The following is a 25,858-nucleotide window of genomic DNA, read 5'->3' as shown; positions in this document are numbered from 1 at the left end:
CTACCTCATGGGGCTATTTGCAGTTTGAAATGAGAAATGCATGCAAATACTTCACACAGTAGCTGGCACATAGTTAAGTTATCAATAAATATAATTCACAACGGTACCACATTCCCGTTGCCTGGAAGCAAACAGCTCTGCTGCTTCTGATCCACACATTTAATCTAGCAAAGAGCATTTTCCTCACTGCTCTTTCATTCATTCAACAAGGATTTACTGAGCACTTAATGTGTGCGAGGCATAAGATCTTGTAAAAAATACAGTATCCTTGTCCTTGAAACATTTATTAAATAATAAAAAAAACCCTGTGTCACAGAACTGTACACACATACACAGAATCACACATACACACACTTTCTCTCTCTCTCTCTCTCTCTCACACACACACACACACACACACACACACACACAGACCCTCTCCCCTGGAAACTTGTCATCTATATATAAAGTACTATTATCTGCATTGTTAGACTTGATAATTACTAAAGCCTAAGCAGTAGGCAGCTCAGGGACTATTATACTCTGTTTTCTGAAAGAGGAAACTGAGGGTCAGAGAAAATAAATACCTTGCCCAAAGACCAGGGTAAGGGATGCACTGGAACTAACGTTATTAGACACCCTGGCTGCAACATGCATTGAGTTAGCTGCTTCCACACGGTCACTTCATCAAATCCTACAACAACCCTAAGAGGCACGGGTCAGAGCCCTCCTTCAAAGATGAAGAGCCGGAAACTCAGAGCGGTTAAGTAATTTGCCAAGGATCACAAAGCTAATGAGCGATGAGCCAAGTTGCAAACAGTATTGTCAGACTTAGTCCTGCCAGCTCCTCCCACAGGACCAGAGTAGATTTAACAAGTGGCACTGTTCAGACAAGTCGCAGGCCATTCAGCTGCAGGTCCAGCAGGCTGTAGACTAACCCCAAATATCAGTGGTGGGCCTGCTATGCTCCAGGCATTGTGCTCTGACAGATACCCTGATGTGCAGAGTCCACAGGCAACGCTGGGTCCCACGGTGCCTCAGGCACACCCTGCACATTCCCACCTTGGGGCCTGTGCTTGAGCTTGGCCCTGGACCTAGAACACGTTCCTCCAAATAGCTGACACACTCCCTCACCCTCTTCCAGGCCTTGACTCAAATCTCTAACTCTCAGGGGGCTTTCATCCTTGCTACCCTGCTTTATTTTTTTCTTTTTTCCATAGCACTTATCCCCTTGTAGCTTATTATATAATTTACTTATTATATTTCTTATTTATATGAGTTTCCCCTCTATACGCTTGCTAAAGAGTAGCAAGCTCCTAGAGAGCAGGGATTTTGTTTGCTTTGTTCTTTATGGGTCCTAAATACCTAGAACAATGCCTGCCATACATAGTGGGTGCTCAGTAAATGTGTTGAATGAGTATGGGAAACATGTGAGCAGTCACAGTGTTAAGATTAAACACTCCCAGTGCAAGTGGAGGCTGGGTGTATTCTGGGAGGGGGCCATGGCAGCCAGGCATCTCCTATTTCTACTGGGGGAAGTGCAGCCTCAGGAGCACGTAGATTTAATGCCTCCCTATTGAATGTTATAATAATTCAGAGACAGAGGCAGCATGAGAAGCTTCCTATTTGCAATGTTCTGACAGCAAACAGATGAGGTGAGGAGGAGGACGGCAGAGAATTTCAAGGAGTTCTCATCCTGGACGCAAGGAGAACCCAAGGCCGCTGCTGGCCGTGGCTGAGCCCCGCTGAAGGCAGGATGCCAGGCTCTGCTTCCCAGCACATCCTGAAGGGACAGGAGCGCCAAGGAGAGGGAGAAGATGGGGCCTCACAGCCTGGAAAGTCAAGAGAGATGAGAAGAGTGAAGCCTTGGTTCAGAAGATGGGTCCCAGGACCTCACAACTGGAAGGGAGCTTGGGGACCACCTAGCATAGATTCCTTACTTCACAGATACAAAAAAAAAAAAAAAAAAAAAAAAAAAAAAAAGGCCCAGAGAGGGAAAATGACTTAACCAAGAACAGGTTCTAATACCCGTATCTCCCAGCTGCTCCGTCAATGTTCTTTTCGTGATAGTACTGGCTCAGTGACCCGTTTTGTTTTGTTTTTTCCCTTACAGATGGAGGTCTTACTCCATCTTGCCCAGGGTGGAGGGCAGTGGCATGATCATGGCTCACTGCAGCCTGGACCTCCTGGGCTCAAGCCATCCTCCCACCTCAGCCTCCTGAGTAGCTAGGACCACAGACACACACCACCACACCTGGCTAATAACATTTTTAAAAACTGTCTTCCATAACTCAGCACTGTATTCCGTACTGGGGACATAGCTGTGTGCAAGACAGATAATGTGTGTTGGGAAAAATACACAGGTAGCCATCAAATCCCAATACAAAGTGGACAGTGTGATCACAGAGGATGTTTCCTGGTTGCCATGGGAACACCGGGACAGAGCACCCAAACCAGGCTTGGGAAGCGGGGGTGGTCAGAGAAGACTCCTCAGAAGAAAGAACATTTGAGACCCAAACAATGTTGGAATCAGCCAAAGCGTCAGAAGTGTTTGAAACAGAGCAACTGCATCTTGAATAGGAGCTGGGTAAAATGAGGCTGAGACCTACTGGGCTGCATTCCCAGGAAGTTAGGCATTCTAAGTCACAGAATAAGATAGGAGGTCAACACAAGATACAGATCACAAAGACCTTGCTGATAAAACAGGGTGTGTGGTAAACGAGCTGGCCAAAACTCACCAAAACCAAGATGGCAACAAAAGTGACGTCTGGTCATCCTCACTGCTCATTATATGCCTATTATAATGCATTAGCATGTTAAAAGACACTCCCATCAGCGCCATGACAGTTTACAAATGCCATGGCAACACCAGGAAGTTACCCTATATGGTCTAAAAAGGGGACAAACCCTCAGTTCTGGGAATTGCCCACCCCTTTCCCAGAAAACTCATGAATAATCCACCCCTTGCTTAGCATATAATCAAGAAACAACTATAAATATACTCAGCCATGTGGGCTGCACTGCCTATGGAGTAGCCAAGCTTTATTCCTTTAGTTGTTTTTTTTTTAACTTTTACAGTTCAATTTACTATATAGAAATCACTTGGGTTTTACATTTTCAGTTAACTTTTGAACCGAGATTACAATATTATAACAAAAAGAAATCTTTATACTAATTCAGGACTTTTTAGCACACCAAATTGAAATACATAGATTCAAATTTCAGATTTATGGCAAACAGTCTTCAAATACAATACAGACATTTCTTAAAGTAGCCATATCATGCACATGTGATATTTGCAACTCTGAGATGTTTCACATAGAACAGCTCTCCTGCAGATATGGCAAAGTGGCTATGCCACGAAGTTCAAAGCCTGTAGAGTCAAGCCAAGGACAAAGTTGCACCATCTTTAAAAAGGTTTAGCATTTCTGGGCCGGGCGCGGTGGCTCACGCCTGTAATCCCAGCACTTTGGGAGGCCAAGGTGGGCAGATTGCCTGAGGTCAGGAGTTCAAGACCAGTCTGGCAAACATGGTGAAACCCTATCTCCACTAAAAATACAAAAAAAATTAGCTGGGCATGGTGGCATGTGCCTGAAATCCCAGCTACTCAGGAGGCTGAGGCAGGGGAACTGCTGGAACCAGGGAGATGGAGGTTGCAGTGAGCTGAGATCGCGCCACAGCACTCCAGCCTGAATGACAGAGCGAGACTGTGTCTCAAAAAGAAAAAAAAAAAAGGTTTATCATTTCTGGACCACAACAATGCACAACATGTAAAGAAGGCAGGAAACAGTTCTCCCTCCTTGTTATGGTTAAAAGAAAGTTACATGGCAGCTTGGAATTTTGCATAAAACCCCATATTATACCTTGAAAAAGTCCAAGGGCAATTTGACGGTGATGGATTGGGGTCTTATTTTTTTTTTAATTAATAGAACCCATGAAATTCAAATGGGCATTAATTAAATAAAAAATATTAAGCACCTACTGGTTTAAGAGATTTAAATTTATTAAAGATTCATAATCAATTTCTTTCCACCTTGAAATCAAGGTATAAAAACCAGCTATTAAGTACATTCCAAACTTCTATGTGGCACAGGTAGAATTTTCTGTCCATTGACACCAAAGTGAAGTCACATTTCCTCTTGGGAGACAGAAATTCCACACCTGAACATAGAGTAAGTTGGGAAAAAATGACCCCTGTTACTACTATTGTGATTCTGAGATCTAGGATTACTAATATACTGACAGTAAACAAAGCAAATTCCTGGCAACAACTGTTGTTCCTTTACTTTCTTAATAAACTTGCTTTCACGCTACTCTATGGACTTGCCCCAAGTTCTTTCTTGCATGAGGTCCAAGAACCCTCTCTTGGGGTCCGGATCAAGAACCCTTTCTGGCAACAAATGGGAAGCAGAGGGATGGGAGGAGGATGAGCCCATAACTGGAGGGGACAGGAGACAGGGATCTTTCCTGATCCAAAGGCAATGAGGGGTGCTGCCCTGGGGGAATAGGATCCGGGTCAAAGATGGCTCCACAGCAGCCATGCTAGGAAGTCTAGATTGTATTCTAGGGGTACCAAAGAGCCACTGAGATTTTTACATAAAGGGATGACATAACCAGAATTTCTTATGGAAAGGTCACTCTGACTGCAATTTGAAAAGAGTTTTAGAGGGTTTAGGTCTGGAGTCTGGGACATCCATTGGGTGGGCACTGAAGAGGTCCTGGAGACAGATAGACGTGAGGAAGGTAGAAGTGGCAGAGGAAGAGACGTTTGCATTTGCGAGCTTTTTAGGAGGTAGAATTGACAGGACCTGGGGATCAGATGTGGGTCATGGAGGAATGCAAAGCAAGGATGCCTTCCAGGCTTCCAGACTAAGCACCTGCCTAGAGGATGGAGTCACTTACTGAGACAGGGGCCGACCCCAAGAGGAGAGACTGCGGGACAGGGGAATGACTTCCCCAGGAGATTAGAGGAAGGAAAAGGCAGGAAGCAAGGGATAGTGAGCCCAAGGTGCCAAGAGTACCTGTGCTGTGTGTGTAGCGAGATGAAGAGCACAAAAGCAGACCCCGGGGATTCTCCCATCCAGAGCTCAGATGGTTCCAGGATAAGCTCCAAGTTCACCTTTCCACCTCTGTCCATGGCGCCCCTGATGCAGCTGAATCTTAGGGCAAGCTTGTGCTTTGTAGGCTTTGACCACTGGCCAGACACTGACCTCTGCTTTTATTTTTATTTTTTATTTTTTATTTTTTGAGATGGAGTTTCACTCTTGTTGCCCAGGCTGGAGTGCAATGGCGTGATCTCAGCTCACTGCAACCTCCGCTTCATGGTTCAGGCAATTCTCCTGCCTCCACTCCTGAGTGGGCGATTACAGGCGCCCATCACCATGTCCAGCTAATTTTTTGTATTTTTAGTACAGAAGGGGTTTCACCATGCTGGACAGGCTGGTTTCGAACTCCTGACCTCAGGTGATCAGCCCGCCTTGGCCTCCCAAAGTGCTGGGATTACAGGCATGATCAGGCTTGGGATTATTGCTCCAGGCCTGACCCCTGTTCTTGTAAGGTCAAGGGCCACCTTGGATAGAAATGATATTAGGACACAGAAAAAATAGTTCTAATCCCTGAAAAAGGCAGGCCCTTGCTCACCGTGCCGCTTTAGAAGATATCACTGGGCCAGGCGTGGTGGCTCACGCCTGTAATCCCAGCCCTTTGGGAGGCCGAGACGGGCGGATTACGAGGTCAGGAGATTCAGACCATCCTGGCTAACATGGTGAAACCCTGTCTCCACTAAAAATACAAAAAATTAGCCGGGCATGGTGGCGGGTGCCTGTAGTCCCAGCTGCTCGAGAGGCTGAGGCAGGAGAATGGCGTGAACCCAGGAGGCGGAGCTTGCAGTGAGCCGAGATCATGCCACTGCACTCCAGCCTGGGTGACACAACGAGACTCCGTCTCAGAAAAAAAAAAAAGCAAAAGAAGAAGAAATCATTGAGAGGTAGCAGAGCATGAGGATAAACATCATGGACTCTGAAGACAAATTCTAGCTCCACCACCAACTAGCTGTGTGATCCCATGCAGGTTACTTAACCTCTCTGTGCCTTGTTTCCTACATTTGGAAAATGGGGATACTAATTCATATCTCCAAAGGGGTAGTAACTCTACCTCTCTGTAGAGTGTTAAGAGTTTTAAGTGGGTCAGTATTTGTCAAAGAGCTTAGAAGAGTGCCTGGCACATAGTAAGTGCTATATAATTGTTAAATTAATAATAAAACATGACCAGGTATGGTGGCTCATGCCTGTAATCCTAGCACTTTGGGAGGCCAACACAGGCTGAACACCTGAGGTCAGGAGTTCGAGATCAGCCTGGCCAATGTGGCGAAATCCCATCTCTACTAAAAATACAAAAATTAGCTAGGTGTGGTGGTGGGTGCCTGTAATCCCAGGTACTCAGGAGGCTGAGACAGGAGAATCACTTGAACCTGGGAGGCGGAGGTTTTAGTGAGCCAAGATCACGCCATTGCACTCCAGCCTGGATGACAGAGCGAGACTCCCTCTCAATAATAATAATAATAATAATAATAATAAACATATGCATAAGGTGAGGGCTTAGATGCCATCACTCTAGGAACAAGATAAGTCGGGGTGGGAGAGGTATGGTTCTGTAGGCAAAGGGGCCCAGGAGAAAGAAGGGGCATTCTGCAGTGTCGGCTTTAAGCACCCTGGCACACCCCACTACGGAAAAAACCTGGGCAGAGACAAATGAACATTTAAACCAGCTTCAGCTTCAGATCGCCGCAAGAAATAATTATTCTGGGTATGAATCTTCTCTAAGAAGTAATATTTACTTTGGAAACACAGCAACTGCACCCCAAATGGCTCACTGTTGCTGGAATCTGAGCAGCCTCCACTTTACTAGGGGAAGCAGTCCTGCTTTACGTATCCAGGCGCTCTGTAAAGCACTGAAATTTACAGCACATTTGTTATGCAGCTCAGCAAAAGGTGTATGAAGAAAGAATAACCTGTTCAATCAGCACTGCTCAGCCGGAGAGACCAGGAAGCCACTCAATCTGCCTGTGAAAGGGATTTGCCAAGTGCCAGGGGGGGAAAAAAACAAGCCTGTCCCACCAGGGCACCCTGACATTGGATTTCAACAGGCTCATGTTCCTGCTTCCACTGTGTCACTTGCTGGTACAAACAATACAACTCCAACATGAGGACACCTGCTTCCCTCGAGAACACCCGCTCCCTGCCTGTCTGACTTCCTCCCCACCCCCACCTGGCGTCTGGAAAAATATGTGTTCATGGTTCTCTCTCTCTCTCCCTCTCACCTCCTTCCCTCCTCTTCTCTTTCTTCCTGCATCTTCTCTTCTATTCTTCACGACTCTTCCCGCCTGCTGGCCATCAAATGCCTACTTCTGGGGAGGCCCATGGCATTGAGGTCCTCAGAGACCCGAAGCAGGCAGAAGCTGGTTTTGCACCAGCTTGTCACTGGGGGGCACCCTGGGAAACTCACAGACACCTCTGACCATGGCCATGGCCTCCAGCCCATTCTCAGGGACATCAGGACCCAGGTGGAGGCCAGAGCCCAGAGAGTAGAACTCTTCCTTTCTTTCTTTTTTTTTTTGAGATGGAGTCTCACTCTGTCTCCCAGGCTGGAGTGCAATGGCACGATCTTGGCTCACTGCAAACTCCACCTCCCAGGCCCAGGTGATTCTCCTGTCTCAGCCTCCCAAGTAGTTGGGATTACAGGCGCACGCCACCACACCCGGCTAATTTTTGTATTTTTAGTGGAGACAGGGTTTCACCATGTTGGCCAGGATGGTCTCGACCTCCTGATCTCATGATCCACCGGCCTGAGCCTCCCAAAGTGCTGGGATTACAGGTGTGAGCCACCGTGCCTGGCCAAGAGTAGCAGTCTTTCTAGGGAAGAATCCGAACTGATCCCCAAGACTCCCAACACAGTCTCCCCACACTGCTCTTCTTAGATATCAAGAGAAGCCCTGGGCAAAACTGTGACATAAAATTTGTTCCTTCACTCAACTAATGCTTTTGAGCATCTACCACTGCCAGACATTTGCCTAGGAACTGAAAATATCACTATTCATCTTTCCTGGATTATGACAGAGTGCCATGGGAGGGTAAAGGAGGGGCACTCATGCTCCCCTGGGGTAGGGGTCAGAAGACGGTTCCCAGGAGAACAGCACATAACCTCAGACATAAAAGAAGAAGACAGATATGGCCAAGAACATTTAAAGCATCACTATTCATGAAAGTCAAAAGCTAGACATCCAAATGTCCACCAACCATAGAATAAACTGTAGTATATTCACACAACGGAACACTATACAGCAATGAAAATGAACAAACTTTAACAACATGGGTGAATCTCACCAACAGAAACGTTGAACGAAGGAAAGCCAGACGCAAAGGGTAGACGCATTGAAGAAGTCCACGCTCACAGAGTTTGAAAAGAGGCAAAACGTTATCTATGGAAGTCAGGATAGCGGATGCCTTGGGGGTCACAGTGGCTGGCTGGGGGTCTGAGAGGAGCAACTAGTAACTGTTTCACAGCCCAGGTGCTGGCTATAAGGATGTGTACACTTCCTAAAAATTCAAAGCCATACACTTATGATTTGTGCATTTTGGGGATGATTGATATAATTTTGTGAAAATGTTTACTAAAATAATTTTTAAGACAAATGAGATAAGCTGGCAACCACAGGGCATGCTTATCCTGTACGCCCTTGGCTTGCTCCTTTGCTATCTCTCCTGAATCACCTGGTGACCTCATGCCCTTTCCAAACACTCATCACACCCCATTCACTCTGCAGGCAACAGGAAAGCATCCGATTAATTAATTGGTACTAAATTGTCCATGACTGATAGCGGTTCAACAGTACTACCCCTCCCTGGGGGACTTCCTTTTTAATAAAGCAGAATCGCTTTAACTCAAAATAGTAACTATCACCAGGCATCCGGAGCAGGAGCAAGGAGAGCTATGGGGTGGGGCTGGGGGCACTCTCCAACACCCCTGAGCTCCCTGAATGTCAGGAAGGCCCTGGGTGACTGCGGCACGCAGGACTCAGGGTGCAGTGCAAGGCTTGCCAGGGAATTTGCAACTTCAAAATACACACAGGACTCTGACCTACGCCTCTCAATTTGCATAGCTGACTCAGTGCACCTTGGGTGGTTGCAGCATGTTTCCAAGAATTATTCAAACATCTCTCCCCTTCTGAGTGGGGAAGGGTTTGGGGTGGGATGTGCTTGGTTCCTAACCCAAGATGATCTCTGACAAGAGTTCATGGCAGGCAGAGAAGGAACCCGACCCTTTGCAGGGACCGTAATATGAAGTTTCAGCTGGGAATCCTGGGCCACACTCAGCTGCCCTCCTATCTCCTCTGCCTGGAAAACGGAAAGAAGGCAAGAAACAAGCCCCATAGCTGCTCAAGGTCCTCTGGCCTCCCTGGTCTGTCTTCTCGCAGGCTTTGCTCCCCAGCTGCCAAGGCGAAGCTCAACTGAAGTGCAAGGGGGACGTTCGCATCTCGCTTTCCCTAGAGATGACGGATGCTCAGTCTGGCCACCTGCTCAAGTCAAGTAGCAGGCAGGTCACATGCTTGGCGACTCCGTGAGCTGGGCACGAAGATTGGCAGAGAGGAGGGAGAGAAGCCCTGGCAAGGTGAATCGCCCCCTCCTGCCCACGAGGGTCTCTTGAGAACTCCCACAAGGAACCTCCCACTGTCTCCGGACTCCATTCTCTGTCTCTTTTCAGTTCCCAAATCTGCTATCTCCAGATCACTGGGGTTTCCAGACAGAGCAACAAGTCTCCCGTCTGACAGACTCAATTCCGAGTGGGTCTCTAGAGGAACAGAGTCTCTCTGAAGAGTCTCTGGGGTAGGCAGGCCGGCAGGCTGGGAGAGTCTTTGGTGTCTGGGAGGGCTCTTTCCAGAAAGGCCAAGGCGAGGCCCTGGCAGAAGCTGCAGAACCCTTGGGGGAGGAGGGAACTCTGTGTTACAAGCAGAGGCCTTTCAACCTGGGAAATGGCACCACGGGATGGTGGCGGGGTGGTGTGGGAGAAGCTTTGGAATGGGGAAAGCTGGGTTTGAATGCCAGCTCCGCCTCCTGTTTGCTGCAGAACTTCAGACATAGCCCTGGCACTGAGTAGGGTCTCAGTACACGTTAGCTGTCATGTTCAACAACTAACACTCTAACAAGGCTAGAGTGACAGAGAGAGTGCGTCAGGAAACACAGGGCACCAGAGGCCCCCTCTTGCCATTTATTCGGCGGCTTACAACTTGTCAGGCAGGACGCCAAGCACTTTACATATATTATCGTGCTTAATCTGCACACACACTGGAAGGCAGGTCTAAAGAGCCCCATTTTAGAAACGAGGTTCAGAAAGGTGCAGCCGCTGCTCTAACGTTACACTGCTCATAAGCGGAAACAACAAGATTTGAACCTACATTTGGCCACCTCCAAGTTCTGTCCTACTAATCGCTGTGCTCTCTCTCCCCAAGAGCCCTTCTCCCACCCCCGTGCTCACAGATCTTCAGTTTGCATCAGCTCAGAGGTTTGCAATCGTCTTTCACACATCCCACTGGGAGATGTGCCGCAAGCAGGGCCCTTATCTCAAAAAATCTCCATGCCCAGCCACGCTTCCCTTCTGCCTATGCTTGGTTCTCCCCAGCAAACCCCCACAGTAGCAGCAGGGAGACAGAGAAACTCTCCCTTCCCCTCCCAGCCTCTCCCTGCTCAGGGGCCTTCTAATGCTAACACAGCCCATCCCCTTTCATTTGAGGGGACCTGTGGCTTTCATTTCCCTCTTTACTTAAAAAAGCCAACTCAGTACACTTTTGATGCTTCAAATTTATCTTTATTAATAAACAATAAAAGTTAAAAGCTTCCCCGGTCCCTAATTAAACACCATCAATAGCAGATGTGGCAGCCTAGCTTCAGACACAGAGCAACGTCCTGACAATGTCTAAGTCAAAGGCTTTCAAAGCAGGTGCATGCGAGCACACACATGTGCTCACGTGCACAGAACAAGGCATGGGCAGCGATTAAGAGGGGCCAGCGTCTGCAGAGAGTCCTCTTTATCCCAGGAAATGGCTCTCTCCGCTCCCCATCGAGAAGGCCTGGGAGTCCCATGAGGCCTGGCCCTGCACTCACTGTGTCTCTGATTTACAGGGCTCTGAAAGCCTGACATGGCCATTTAAGTACTTTAAATATGCTCATAATGATAATTACCTTTCCGATGGCACTTCATCTTAAACGAAGCTCCAGGCCAAGAAGACTCTGAACTCACTGTCACTGAACATATAATGTTCTTGGTTGACTCTACTCTTCTGCATGGCGCTGGTGGCTCTGTGGGCAGCTGCCACCCAAGGCAAAGGGCACTGAACTTAGGATCAGATGACCAAGGTGCCATCATCTGTCTGTGTGCCTGGGTGAACCATGTGCCTTCTAAGTTTCCTCATCTGTTAAATGGCGGATGATAGAACCAGCCCACCTCATGGCTTATTTGTGAGGGCCAAAGGAAACGACCTGTGAACTCCAAGGTGGGTTAAGACGTGAGCTAGTAACAAGGTCATAGTGTCAATGGCCCCAAGCTGGGTGTTCCTCTACAGCAGAGAAGCACACTCCAGTCTCCCCAGTGGTGGAGAAGGGCTTATCAACTCTGAGCACACAGAAGCCTCTGGGGGATGCTGGTGGTAGTGCAAGGGGTTGCAGGAGATCCTCAGAATCAGGAACCCTCAGTTCTGGGGGTGCTCTTCTACCCATTCCCAGGACATGCTGGGTGGTGTGAGTTGAGTGCTATTCCTGGAAGAGCCAAGTTTTCAGCAAGATAAATGGAGCTGCAAGAGCAGGAAGAAGGTGGCTGGGACAAACGGGGACAAGTGTTAGACTTCTATTTCTCATACCTGGAGCTAACCTGGAAACGGGAAGCACAGTGAGACCCTCGGGTTCTAAGTGAGCAGGGTCCAGCCTGACAATACAGGACAAGGAGAAGAAAGAGAGGAGGAGAAGGGGACACGGAGCATGGAAGCAGAACCCCACCCTGAACTACGTTCTTTACTCATTATCTCAATTCAGCCTTATAAATCTATGAGGTGGATGTCGTAGTTTGAGGTGGTTTATAAACCATAGAAATTTATTTCTCACCGTTCTGAAGGCTAGAGGTCTGAGATCAAGGTGCGACATGGTCAGGTTCTGGTGAAGGCTGTCTTCCAGGTTGCAGATGGCCAGCTTCTTGTATCTTCACATGGTGGAAAGAGAGAGCAAGCTCTCTGGGGTCTCTTATATAAGGGCACACATCCCATTCATGAGGCCTCCACGCCTATGACCTCCCAAAGGCTCACTTCTTAATACTATCACACTGGGGGCTAGGATTCAACACACGAATTTCAAGGGGACACAAACATTCAGTCCACAGCAGTGGGTACTGCCATTCATTTCCAGATGAGGAAGCTTGGAAGGGGTAAGGAGCTTGCCCCTGACTGCTGCTCAACAGTATATGATCATGCTGGACTTCAAACCTGGGATCACCTGACTCCAAGTTGGTGTTCTCATCACCACCCCACCAAGCTCCAAGGCTGGGGGTCTCTGGAGCAGATGGAACCTGTGTGCCTCCTATAAGCCCAGCGGTGGTGTCGTAGGAGCTCTGGAGTAAACAGTAATTTGAGACAAGACCTTTGTCCTCAAAGGGTTTTCAGCATAATTGGAGAGACAAGCCCATGAGGCAATCCTAATAATCAGCCCTAAATTATGAGAAAATTAGGAGTTCAAGGCAAGAGTCATCTTTAAAATCCTTTCATGAAATCAGCTGGGAAGACTCTCCTGACCTCATTGCCCCCAAAGGCCTCTGTCCCCTCTCACTCCTGGGTGAGACGTTTGTGCTGCCTACTGTCCTGGGGGCAGAGGGAGGGGGACGCTGCTGAGTTTACCAGGCTTGTCACTCTCTCCTTGGACCCTAAGAGGTTCCCATCGACTCGGAGGCCTGGCCCTGGATGACACAACCACCTACACTGGGCATCGATGCTTTAGTAGCGTCACATCCTGGCTACTCAAAGTGTGGCCCGTGGGCAACAGCATCCATATCCCCAGGGAGCTCATGAGAAATGCCGAAACTCAGGTCCCACCCCAGACCCTAGGGTCAGCATCTGCCTTCTGACAAGATCCTCAAGTAATAAATGCTTGAGAAGCACTTGGGAATCCCCATTGAGCTGCAGAGCCAACACTGTCAGAACTAGGAGATACAATGAAATGACGACAATGATCATTACAATGAAGGCAAACAAAACAGCAGACGTGTACTGAGTGCTGCGTAGCAGCCGGACACCGTGCTGAGTGCTGTGTGCCTCTCTGTTCATTCTCACAATATCCCCGAAAGGCGGGCACTATGATTACTCCCATTCTCATATGAGAGAACTGAGGCTGAGAGACACGACCCAGCTTGTAAATGACAGAGATAGAGCCAGACCCAGGACCACCAGCACTATGCAGCCCACCATTCTTAACCACTCGGCTGGAGTGCTTCTCCAAGAACCCAGAGATCGCCCAGGTACACTTTCTCATTTTACAGAAGAAAAAATAGATCCAGCAAGGGAGGGGCCTTGCCCAAGGACTCTAGAAACCCAGACTCTAGAACCCAGTCAGGACTCTAGAACCCTGGTTAGCGAACTTTCCAACACATCACGCTGTCCAACATCCGCATCCAATGGTGTTGCACAAAAGGAACAAAAAAAGTAGTTTTGAAGTAGACTACGCTAATTTTAAATCATTTGTTCATTTGTGCTCAAAACAATATGGATTTATGGACTGTCACAGAAGCCCTCTCCCAAGAGAGTTCCCCCTTACCTGGCTCCTGAGAGGGGGTCCAGCCACCCAGAGCTCGGCCCAACACCCTTAAAAGAGGAGGCAGGCGTCTGCTTTTCTTTGCATTTCACTTTTTCCTGGCAGAGCAGGAAAGGCTGGAGATGGCTGCTGCTAAGAACCATCAGCAGAACTGTTGATAGTGCAGAGCCTGGGCTGCCTCCTCTTCCCAGTGGGCTGCCAGGAGCACGTGCAACCCAAAGAGATTCTTATTCACTACTCTTCTTCAAGCATGTTTCTTTCTGCTTTCAGAAACACACCACAAAATGGTCAGGCAGTCTTTTGTCTGAGTTAAAGAGCAGGTCACGGGAGGCCTGGTTTGTCTGCTCCCAAGGGGCTTAGCTCTGGCACTGGGCCATGGGGCCTTCTGCTTGCCCCAGAGGCTGACAGGTAAGAGGGGGTTCAGGGTCCCCACACAGGGCAAGGCAGAGGATGACTCTGTAGCCTGCAGCTGGGCTGGGCTAGGCAGGAAGAGAGGAAACCCTTCCAGCCACTTTACTTGCAGAAGGAGCTCAGAAGGACTCCTAGACCCTGGCTGGGAAGGGACGCCTCCTGCGTGGTGTCCACAGTGCCCCTCTCTCCCCCACACACAAATGCCAGGTGCCTTTTATTTTGGTGCTGGGTATCCTGCACCAAAGCTTTGCCAGCCCAACTGCCAGTGCAATGAAACTGGATTAGCACTAGGACAGCTGGGACAGGCCCAGTCAGCAGAGAGGCCCCTGCCCTGGTGCAGACAAAATGTCAGATTCCCGAGGGGGTGGGCAGATGCCTCTGAGGGCATCACAGCTCCCTCTCCTAGCAAAAGGCCAACTCCCCAGCCGCCCAGCATGGGGAGCCGCTGGAAGGAAAAGGTGGCTGGTGCTGTCAATACAAACAACAGCGGGCCTGGCAGGGAAACTTTCTGCCTAGCAGGACAATCGGAAAAGAGCAGGAGGGAAGTTGGGTTCAATTCACACCTGCTGGAGGCGCTCTAGCTTCCTCTGCTTGGGGACAGGGATTGGCCAGAAGCCTCAGCACATAGCCAGGTGCACATGTGGCCCAGAGGAGAGATTCAGGTGCCTTCTCATCAGAGCAGGGTCAAGGCACGGAGGGCAGGAGGACAGAGTGGCAGCAACTGGAAGGCAGAAGTCAGGCAGTCGTACCAGCAGTGGCAGGAACGACAGTAGCTAATGTGTTTTGAATATGCGTGTACTCGGAACAACCTTGGCCCTAGGTAGTTCACATTTTATTTCATTTAACCCTCAAACAACCTTAGGAGATAGATACTGTTATTGTCCTCATTTTTCAAATGAAGAAACTGAAGCTCACATAGGAAGGGAAATTGTCAAGGCCACATGGATATTTCATGGTATAGACAGGATTCAAACTCAGATCATCAACCACTGCCCTATACCAGTTTTGTTCTCAATTATGCTTCCCTCCACCTTCCCCACCTCTCCAACTTCTTCCCATCCTCTGAAGCCCATCTCTGGGCCACCTCCTCCACAACACCCTCCATGGCTACACCAGGCTTCCCAAAGCTCACCCAGGTCTGAATGGCTGTGCCGCTCCATCAGCGGCCGCGTGCCTCCTTCTGCCGCCTTGCTCGGTGGTGATTTCATCTCCCTGACTAGACTGCGAGTTCCTAGGAGGGCAGCAGACGCATTCTCCACTCTGAGTGTCCTAGCACAGCGTAAGGCAAGTACTGCTTGCTTAATAAATATTTTAAAAAGGAAGGAAGGGAGGGAGGGAAGAAGGATGTATCTTGCCCTGAAACCCTCTTTACTTCACATTTATTTTTCACGGTATAAGAAAAAACAGAGAACTGAGCATGAGGTTTCTCACCCTCACTGGAGAAGTCCCTCTGCCCCACAGCTGAAACCACAGCCACGGCCTCTGGACTCACCTGGGTCCCAAGAAATTGCCTTCCTCAGGCCCCTAGGAGCTAATGTCCCTTCTCCTCCTCCACCCATCAGTGAAACAGGCCAGGACCCCAGGGAGGCACTGCTAACCCTTGTGTCATCATGACCATCAACCTTTCCATGGCCATCCCTCTCTGCACAAGGCGCATGTTGTCAGGAAGGCCCTCGGGAGCACAGCTCCTGGCTTCAGGGGATCTACAATCTCCAAGGTGTGTTTTTACCCAGATGGGTGTTTGGTGGTCAGGGAGGCCCAGGGAACACAAATAAGCAGGTCAAGAGTCACATCCTTGTTTCCGCTAAGGGAAAGGGCAGCTAAGAGGTAGGGAGTAGTGCCAGGGGTGGCTGGGGGCTCCTGGGACCATGGCTAAAGATATATTTCTGGGGCAAAATTGATGATTCCTCCAAGCATAGAAGAAAATAGCACTCCAATCTGTGGCCTGGGCCAGAGATGTCAGATGAAGGGCCAGGTGACAGGGACAGAGTGCACTCAGCCTCCTCTACCTCACAGCTCACCGAGCCTCCGAGTTTCTCACCCCATTTGAGCCATCTGGATAACACCCCTCCTGGGAGCACACCCTCTGCCACCAGCAGAGCATTAGCACCCCGGCACAGGCTGCCTCCTCTCCCCAGAGGCTGACACTCATACAGCCCTTTGTGCCTTTCAAAGAGCTTCATATACATTGCCTCTCACCATCTTCATAGTGAGCATTCTCAGGCCCATTTTACAGATAAGGAAACTGAGGCTCAGGGGAATTAGGAGCACAGCAAATTGCTAGCAGCACCATGACATGAGTTCAGAAGTTCACTCTGAAGTTTGTCTTGACCTTTATTCCTCAGGAAATATGTTATGACTTGAAGAATGATTTCATGCTGGAAAAGGGGAGGATGCAGCCAGATGGGAGCAGCTCTTTGGGGACCCTCTCTGCTTATCTGGCTCAGGCACTCCACACAAGACTGAGCCAGGCCCTCGTGCAGAGGTCCAGCAGGGCTACACCAGGGCCCCAAGCCACAAGCTCATCCTGCCCTTAGGCCCTTCAGGGAGGGGGCAGCAGCCATGTTGACAGTTTCACCCCAGCAGGGCCTGCCTCCTGGGCCCCAGGAAACCACTGTCTCCAGGAACTGCCGGGCTCATTCCACCTCCCAGCCTGGTGTTGCTCTGGGAGGCACAGGGTTGAGCAGGGAAGGGGAGGGAGAGGAAATATCAGAACTGGAAGGAGCTAGCACAACCCCACCTGCCACGTGCAGAGAGGCACGCAGAGACTCTGGGGAGGGGAAGTGCCCAAATTCACAGGGCCAGTGCAAAGCAGGGCTGGGACCAGAAGCCAGGTTTCCACTCCTAGCCTGGTGCTCTCCTTGCACCGCGCTGTGTGGCTTCTCCTTTGGAGAAGACCGGGAAAGTGCAGGTTCCCATCTAAAATCAGTTTCGTAAGTAGATGGCGAGATTGATAATTTCTTGTGAATGAAGGAAGAACTGGATTAACTTGGGCTCCATAATGTTTATCAACCAACATTAATGAAATTCCTACTCTGTGCTGAGCCCTGGGGACCCAACAGTAGGTAAAGTGGGCTGGTGACACAGAAGGACACTGAGCTGTGCAACCCCAGACACACAGCCCGGGGCTCTCAAGAACAGATCAGCACAAACAGGGCCAGGCCCGCCTGCTACGTGGCCTCTGCCCAGGGCCTTGGGCAGTGGAGAAGCCCTTCGGGCCTCCGTGGAGTCAGTTGGCACATAAGGAACCGGTGTGCTGACCATCAGTGTTTACCATCACTAGGGCTGGCTTTCTGTCAATCACATCAAGCCATGTTTCTTTAGGGTAGATCATAAGACAATTGTTTTCATCTGTTTGCCCTACAAAGCCCTTGATATGTGAGTGTGCCATCCTCCTGACGAGCCCTGATCAAGGGAGAAAGCACAGAAGTCCAGCAAGAGAGTTTTCCAGACATCGTGTGTCCAGAGCGATGAGTGCACAGCAGCTGCGGAGTCCTTGAGATTGGATCCAAATGGGGCGTTCAGGCAGAGGAACAGATGGAATGAGCTCCGGGATGCCTAGGAGCCTACTGTTCCCTGGGGAAAGCACGGATCAAGGTGAGCTTGAGACTTGAGTGCATCCTGGAAGCAGTGTTGGTGTGGCAGGGGACCAAAGGTAAGGCCAAAAGATCCTGGGTCCTAGAGCCACCCTGTGTGGCTTTGAGACAGCACAACCTCTTGAAGAGTTCACCTCCCCACACACATAAGACATGCCACTCTCTCGTCTAAGGGTAGGGAAGCGCATCAGTTTCCCTCCAATAAAGTGTGCCGAGCCAGTTAAAGCAGGTAAAATGGTTCCAAGTTCTTTCTGAGGTCGCATCTAAATCATTTAAACCCATTTTCCCCTTCCCTGGCCTTTCTTCCATTCCCTTGGTGGCAGAGACTTGGGTCATCTGTCACCAGCACACAGGAAAGGGGCAGGGCTCACTGAAGCCCCCTCCCCTGGGCTGCTGACAGCCCTCTAGACCAATAGCAGCTCTAAGGACTCAAAGAGATACATGTACATAATATTTTTATGTGACTCCCCAAATCAATGAATCCTTTTTCTAAAGCATCTTTTGTTGGGGCGGGGGGACACTTTGAGTCTGAAATAATTAAAGTCTTCCATCAAATTATCCTGGAGATCTCTTTCCATGAAAAGCCTTTAATTTCATCCTCCTTGATGTAATCCTACCCCAGCAGATGAAGTTGGCCTTTTATATTTCTTCAAAGATTGGTCAGGTCCCTTATCAGAAGTAGAATCTGAATAGAAGAGGGACTGGGAAGCCTCCATTCATCAGAGCCTGAGGTGGGGCACGGGTGGCCATCACTGACACCTCCCCACACCCCATGTGCCGCTGTCTCTACCCCGATGAGTCCTTCCTCTAACACAGCGCTGCCACCTGGAAGTTCTGATTCACCCAGCCAGCTGCCCACCCTCCCCCCAAACACGTGGAGTTTCCACCACACCCTGGCACTCTGTTTGGAGCCAGGGGTAAGAAGGGAAGAGCACAAAAGCCAGCAATGACTTCTGCCCACCGAAACCCAGACCAAAATGTTTCCTCCACTGAAAAGATGAGCTATGCCCACTGAAAGGAGAGACAGAAAGATCCAGAGAAAGAGCCACGGAAGAGCTGACTAATCAGCATCTCAGATGTGAGAAGAGGCAACAACACTTAGAATCCCTAAACCAAAATGAAGCTCAGGAGGGCCTGTGAGTAGGTGGCCAGCTGCTGCTTCACATCATGGCCCTTCTCTCTCCGCCTCCCCTGGCTCTGCTCTCCCTCCTTTCTGCTTCTTCTGTCTGTGTCCCCTTTCTGGCCGGGTGCTCATCTGCCATTCCCCGCTGCCTTTGCTCTGACCTCCCTCTTTTCCTTCTTTCCCTCTTTTGTTACTGCCTTGACCAACCACCATAGGAAACTTAAGTCGCTCTGTCGCCCAGGCTGGAGTACAGTGGTGCAATCTTGGCTCACTGCAACCTCCACCTCCTGGTTCAAGCGATTCTCCCGCCTCAGCCTCCCGAGTAGCTGGGACTATAGGTGCATGCCACCATGCCCGGCTAATTTTTGTAGTTTTAGTAGAGACGGGGTTTTACCATGTTGGCCTCTAACTCCTGGCCTCAAGTGATCCACCTACCTCAGCCTCCCAAAGTGCTCAGATTACAGGCGTGAGCCACCGCGCCCGGCCTTAAGTCTTATTTTTACATGTTTATTTAAAATGAGGCGCATGATTGCTAGTCTATAATTTTCATACCAGGTGCGTTTCATCTTCTCTAGGTCTCTCTTAAATCTCTTAAATCTGCACCCCATCCCCCCAAGATAATCAAATACATGAAGGTGTCTTTATTTCTGTGTAGCTTTCTATACTTTCCTTTCCTGGAGCAGCAGGCAGGGAGAGAAGTTGAAGGGCAGGAGGTGAGGTGGGAGCTGTTTCACAGCCCTGGAAGAAAGAAATGAGGATCTACACTAATGGAGGAAGAGGAAGAACAGGTTGAGAGCAATTCCCAAGGTGCTCTAGAGAATGCCCAGACTCCGCGGCAGGGTAAGAGATGAAGTGTCTGTCTTGCAATTGTGTCTTGCAGAGGACTTCACCCACTTTCTTCCCTCGGTGCCAGCTGACTCTGGGCAGGGTGCTGAGAGAACAAGGGGTGGCCAGCAAGGAGGGGCAAGCAGGACAGCCCTCTAGGAGCACCTGCAGCTACTCAGAGTAGAGAGTGGCTATGGGACAAGGAGGAGGCCAAAGGGGATGGGATAGCCACCAAAGACAAATTCAGCTAGAGCCTAGCTTTGGGGCCAGGACCTCTACATCTGGTTACAGGGAGGGGGCGCCAATGGAGGTCCCAACACTACTCAGATATTTCTGCCCCATGGGGCCCCATGGGGAAGGTCCAGCAAGGCCTAGACAGTCCGCTCTTGAGCTCTCTATTGGGGTGGCCCCTGCCAAACCCCAAGGGGGCCTCAAGAGCCCTTGGTGAGAGGTTAAAGCAGTGTGATGAGATGTTTAGATTTCAACGTAATTATTGCTATAACAGTTTAATCACTTAAAAACACTATCTTGTGTTACTCTAATGAAGAGAGAGGCTCTTTTCCATATTGTTTGTGCCATCTGTGAGCAATTTTCACATTAGCCTCTTAGAACGGCAAAATGAAGGCCAGGCAGTGACGGAGAGAGGCAGGGCGGAAAGGGGAGGAGGGAGAGGGAGAGGGAGGAGGAAGAGGGAAGGGGGACGAAGAAGAGTAAGGGGGAAGAGGAGGAGGAGGAGGAACGGGGAGGGCCCAGAGAGAAGCAGGGTGCCACGGAGGGCAGCAGGAGCTCTGAGGGCCCCTGGATGGGACGCAGGCTGCATGGTGCAGGCCCTATGTGTGCAGACCCCATCCTGCCGCCATGGAGGAGCCAGTGGATGAACACGTGACCCTGCCTTTGAGGGTACCTCACTTTCTGATGGGAAGGAATTTCCTAAATTTATGAAGAAAGTAAAGAAAGGCAAAATAGCCCAGGACAGTGATTTTCAAACTATGGGTCACAACCCATAAGTAGGTCCGTGAAATCAATTTAGTAGATTGTAATCAGTGTTTTTCTTTAATGAAATAGAAGAGAATGGAAAATAACAGAAATGTCATTTCCTATGAAAGAAATCAGGGTGACTTGGAGGAATTCCTGGTTGGGGGTCAGGAATACACAAGTCTGTGACATCTTGTGTCAGAGAGCATGGGCTTGTTCACAGACCGATGGGGTCACGCCTAAAGAGTACAGGGGGCCGGGTGCGGTGGTTCACACCTGTAATCCCAGTACTTTGGGAGTCCAAGGCGGGAGGATCACTTGAGCCCAGGAGGCCAAGACCAGCCTGGCCAACATAACAAGACCCCATACTCTACAAAAAAATAAAAATAAAAAATTAGCTGAGTGTAGCCCCAGCTACTTGGAGGCTGAGCGGGGAGGATCACCTGAGCCCAGGAGAATGAGGGTGCAGTGAGCCATGATCACACCACTGCACTCCAGCCTGGGCAACAGAGCAAGACCCTGTCTGAAAAATAAAATAAAATTTAAAAGAGTACAGGGGCTGGCTCCAAGGGGTTCCCACAGGCCAAAGACGGGACAATTTGAGATGCAAAAAGAATAGTTAGGAGAACTGACTGAAATACACTGAATCTGTAAAAATTCACAAGTCCATAAATGTAGTGGGTTAAAAGGCGACCCACATGACCTAACTCCCAGAACCTCTGGATGTTACCTTGCATGGCAAAAGATGTGATTAAGTCAAAGGATCTTGAGAGGAGGAGCACACTGGGTTCTCAGGGGGGCCCTAAGTAAACCACATGTATCCGTAGGACAGAGACACAGAGAAGAGGAGGGGGCAGCGTGACCACAGAGGCAGAGACTGCAGCAAAGACCAGCTAAAGCCACCAGATGCTGCAAGAGGCACAGAACGCATTCTCCCTAGGGCCTTTGGCGGGAGCACAGCCCTGCTGACAACTTGATTGCAGACTTCTGGCCTCCAGAATTGTGAAAGAATAAATGTCTGCTGTTTTAAGCCACCTGGCTTCCGGTCATTTGTTACCGCAGCCACAGGAAACTAATACAATAATGACACTCCCAAAAGAGAAAGCCAAAAGCAAAGAAAATAAGAACTATCAGGGCATGCAGTACAAAGTATTTCCATTTGATATGCATATATCTGTGGACAATCAGGGTTAGGCTTGGAAAAGTATTTCTTGCTGTGAGTCTTGCTCAAAAAAATGAGAAAAGTCTGCCCAGTGGTTAAAGGCATGGCTTTGAAGTCAAACTACCCAGATAAGTGTCTCACTTCTGCCCCCTAAAGGCAGTGTGACCTGGGGCAAGTCACTTACCCTCTCTAAGCCTCCTGTCTGTGTCTGAAAAATGGGGGTAGTAATTGTACCTAGTTCATGCGGTTGTTGTGAAAATTAAATGTACCACATCCCAGTGTTGGTGGTGGTTGCACATTTGTCACAGTTAAAAATAATAATAAGGCCAGGTGCGGTGCCTCACGCCTGTAATCCCAGCACTTTGGGAGGCCGAGGTGGGTGGATCACCTGAGGTCAGGAGTTTGAGATCAGCCTGGCCAACATGACAAAACTCCGTCTCTACTAAAAATACAAAAATTAACTGGGTGTGGTGGCGGGGGCCTGTAGTCACAGCTACTCGGGAGGCTGAGGCAGGAGAATCGCTTGAACCCAGGAGGTGGAGGTTGCAATGAGCTGAGATTGCACCACTGGACTCCAGCTTGGGCGACAGAGTGAGACTCTGTCTCAAAAAAACAAAAATTAAAATAATAATAATAATAATAATAAATGACATATATAAAGACAAGCACAAGCTATACCCCCTACCCATGTTAATCATTACAAAGACCCCCTTGTACTGCCACTGCAGCTGAGAAGTCTCTACGGATGACAGTATGTCAAAACTGACTAAAATCATGCAATTAAGTGCCTTCACTTTAGAAAGGAAGAAAATAAGGCCCAAAGAACTGTGACTTGGCAAGTTTACATAGTTAGTACATGCCTGAGATAAGACTAGACTCCATCTTGGAACTCCCAGTCTAAGGTGAAAGCACACTAACCCAACTCCCATAGTCTTTCATAAGCCCCTGAGGATGCCAGGACCACCACTCTTTCTGGCTCCTGATGGCCCAGACCCTCCCTCGCCTCACTGCCAGGGCTCTGGGGAAGTCTTCTTTGTGTCTACCTCACAGAAAATCCCTTAGCTGCAAGTTGATGAGCTGGGAGGGGGTTTCTGTTACGAGTTTCCTTGCACTAAACAAGCTTACACTATCCTATTATTACCTGTTCAAATGATTTAGATATTTCTCCCTGACAGCTCCAAGTGCCTGATTCCCTGATCCTCTCTAGCAGGGGGGCTTGCGGGCCTTCAAACACTCAGCTGATTGGAGAAAATGGACTGTGTGAAACGCTTAACTAAGGAGAAGGTTGTCAAGATCATCCACCGACCCTGCAGACTCACCGTGCCCACCCCAAGCAGCCTTCCTGACCTTACCCAAGACTCAGCATGAACATGTTCCTTTCTTACTTCACAGAGGCTTTGAGCTTGGGGTTTGTGTGTGACAAGCTGTGACCAGGGTACACGAGTCTTTGTTCTCAGCACTGAACCACCCATCCCCGAAGATTAAATAATGGCTGAGGATATAGGTTTTGGAGTCAGGCTGACTTGGGTTAGAATTAGGGCGTTTCCACTTTGTTGCTGCATGATCGTGGGAAGTGACTTAACTGCTCTCCGAGCCTCAACAGTAAGAGGCGGGTAATGATATCTACTTCACTGGATGGTTGTAAGGATTGAATGAGATCGTATTGCAAAGGGTTGAGCACAATGCCCGGCACATCGTGCATGCCCAATAAATAGTGTCTGATAGTTGTCAAGGAAATAATAGTGACAGTGGGGGTGGTAGCAGTACTAGTAATAATACTACCTGACATGATTGGAGCAAAATACTAATAAATATTTATTTAAAAAAATAAGCCAGAACTTTTCCACAAGGCTATGAACAGCTACATTAAAAGCTTTCCTGGGCCAGGTGTAGTGGTTCGTGCCTGTAATCCCAGCACTTTGGGAGGCCAAGGCAGGAGGATCCCTTGAGCCCAGGAGTTTGAGACCAGCCTGAACAACATAGGGAGACCCCATCTGTATTAGTCTGTGCTCGTATTGCTATAAAGAAATACCTGAGGACAGGGAGGCAGCTGAGGGTGGGGGAGTGGCCCTGGAATAGGGGCTGTGGCCATACATGGGGACTGGGTTATGGTAGCTACGGGGCAGTACATGGGGACTAGGCTGTGGTGGCTCGAGACAAGTGAGTCTCGAGCTGGGGCAGAAAAAGAACTCTGGGAAACTACTAAAGTTCCTGAGGAAGCAAAGTAGAATTTCATAAGAACAAAATGGATGGCGAGGAGAAAACCTATTAGGGTGGCTATGAAGGCCCTGATGCCATGTATGTCAAATTGATATCATCTGATGGTCATGAATTTATTGTAAAAAGAGAACATGCATTAACATCAGGCATGATAAAGCCATGTTGAGTGGCCCAGGTCAATTTTGCTGAGAACGAAACCAATGAGGCCAGTTTTAGAGAGGTACCTTCACATGTGCTATCAAAAGTATGCACGTATTTTACACACAGGTTCACTACGCTAACAGCTCCACCGAGATTCCCAAAGTCCCAATTACACTGAAACTGCACTAGAACTGCTGGTGGCTGCGAACTTCCTAGATTGTCAAATAAAAAAAATTATAATACACTGTTAACTCTTTTCAGTATTTAAAAAAAAAAGAAATAGCAGAGACTGGGTAATTTATGATGAAAAGAGATTTAATTAGCTTACAGTTCTGCAGGCTGTACAGGAAGCACAGTAGCATCTGCTTCTAGGTAGGCCTCAGGAAACTTACAATCATGGCCAAAGGCAAAGGAGGAGCAAGCACTTCACATGGCCATAGCAAGAGGAAGAGTAGGGGAGGTGCCACACACTTTTAAACAACCAGATCTCATGGGAACTCACTCACTGTCACAAGAACGGCACCAACAGGGAAATCCACCTCCATAATCCAATCACCTCCCACCAGGATCCCCCTCCAACACCGGGTATTACAATTCCACATGAGCTTTGGGTGGACACACAGCTTCAAATCATATCATTTCACCCCTGGCCCCTCTTAAATCTCATGTCCTTCTTACATTGGAAAATATAATCATGCCTTCCAAACAGTCCCCCAAAGTCTTAACTCATTCCAGCATTAACTCAAAAGTCCAAAGTCTCATTTGAGATAAAGGAAGTCTCTTCTGCCTATGAGCCTGTAAAATCAAAAACAAGTTAGTTACTTCCAAGATGCAATGGGGGTATAGGCATTGGGTAAAAACTCCCATTCCAAAAGGGAGAAATAAGCCAAAAGAAAGGGACTATAGCTCCCATGCAAGTACAAAACCCAGCAGGGCAGTCATTAAATCTTAAATCTCCAAAATAATCTCCTTTAACTCCATTTCTCACATCCAGGGCATACTAGTGCAAGGGGTGGGCTCCCAAGGCCTTAAGCAGCTCTCCTCTTGTGGCTCTGCAGGGTTCAGCCCCCACAGTGGATTTCAAGGGCTGGCGTTGAGTGCCTGCAGCTTTTCCAGGCACAAGGTACAAGCTGCTGGTGGATCTACCATTCTGGGGTGTGGAGGATGGTGACCCTCTTCTCACAGCTCCACTAGGCAGTGCCCCGTGTGGAGGCTCCAACCCCATACTTCCCCTTTGCACTGCTGCCCTCGTAGAGGTTCTCCATGAGGGCTCCACCCCTGCAGCAAGCTTCTCCCTAGACCAATAGGCTTTTCCATACATCCTCCAAAATCTAGACAGAGGTTCCCAAGCCTCAACTCTTGCACTCTGTGCACCCGCCAGCTTAGCACCACATGGAAACCACCAAGGCTTATGACTTGTACCCTCTGAAACTGTGGCCCACGCTGTACCTGGGCCCCTTTGAGCCTCGGCTGGAGCTGGAGTGTGGGCTGTATGGAACAGTGTCCTGATGCTGTGCAAGGTAGCAGGGCCCTGGGCCTGGCCCACGACACCATTATGTCCTCCTAGGCCTCTGGGCCTACGATG

General features: G+C 49.1%; 1 protein-coding gene and 1 pseudogene across 5 annotated transcripts in view; one reads left to right on the top strand and one right to left on the bottom strand.

Moving 5' to 3' along the window:
- The window catches only part of GRIK4 (glutamate ionotropic receptor kainate type subunit 4), a 476,087-nt gene that overhangs the window by 343,404 nt on the left and 106,825 nt on the right, over positions 1-25,858 (bottom strand). The window lies entirely within an intron of this gene.
- On the top strand, positions 24,113-25,782 carry LOC100609420 (elongin-C-like; annotated as a pseudogene).

The sequence above is a fragment of the Pan troglodytes genome, chromosome 9 (assembly GCF_028858775.2).
Source record: "Pan troglodytes isolate AG18354 chromosome 9, NHGRI_mPanTro3-v2.0_pri, whole genome shotgun sequence".
Classification (NCBI taxonomy): domain Eukaryota; kingdom Metazoa; phylum Chordata; class Mammalia; order Primates; family Hominidae; genus Pan; species Pan troglodytes.
The sequence above is the reverse complement of the archived record's forward strand: the minus strand, read 5'-3'. Positions and strand labels throughout refer to the sequence as shown.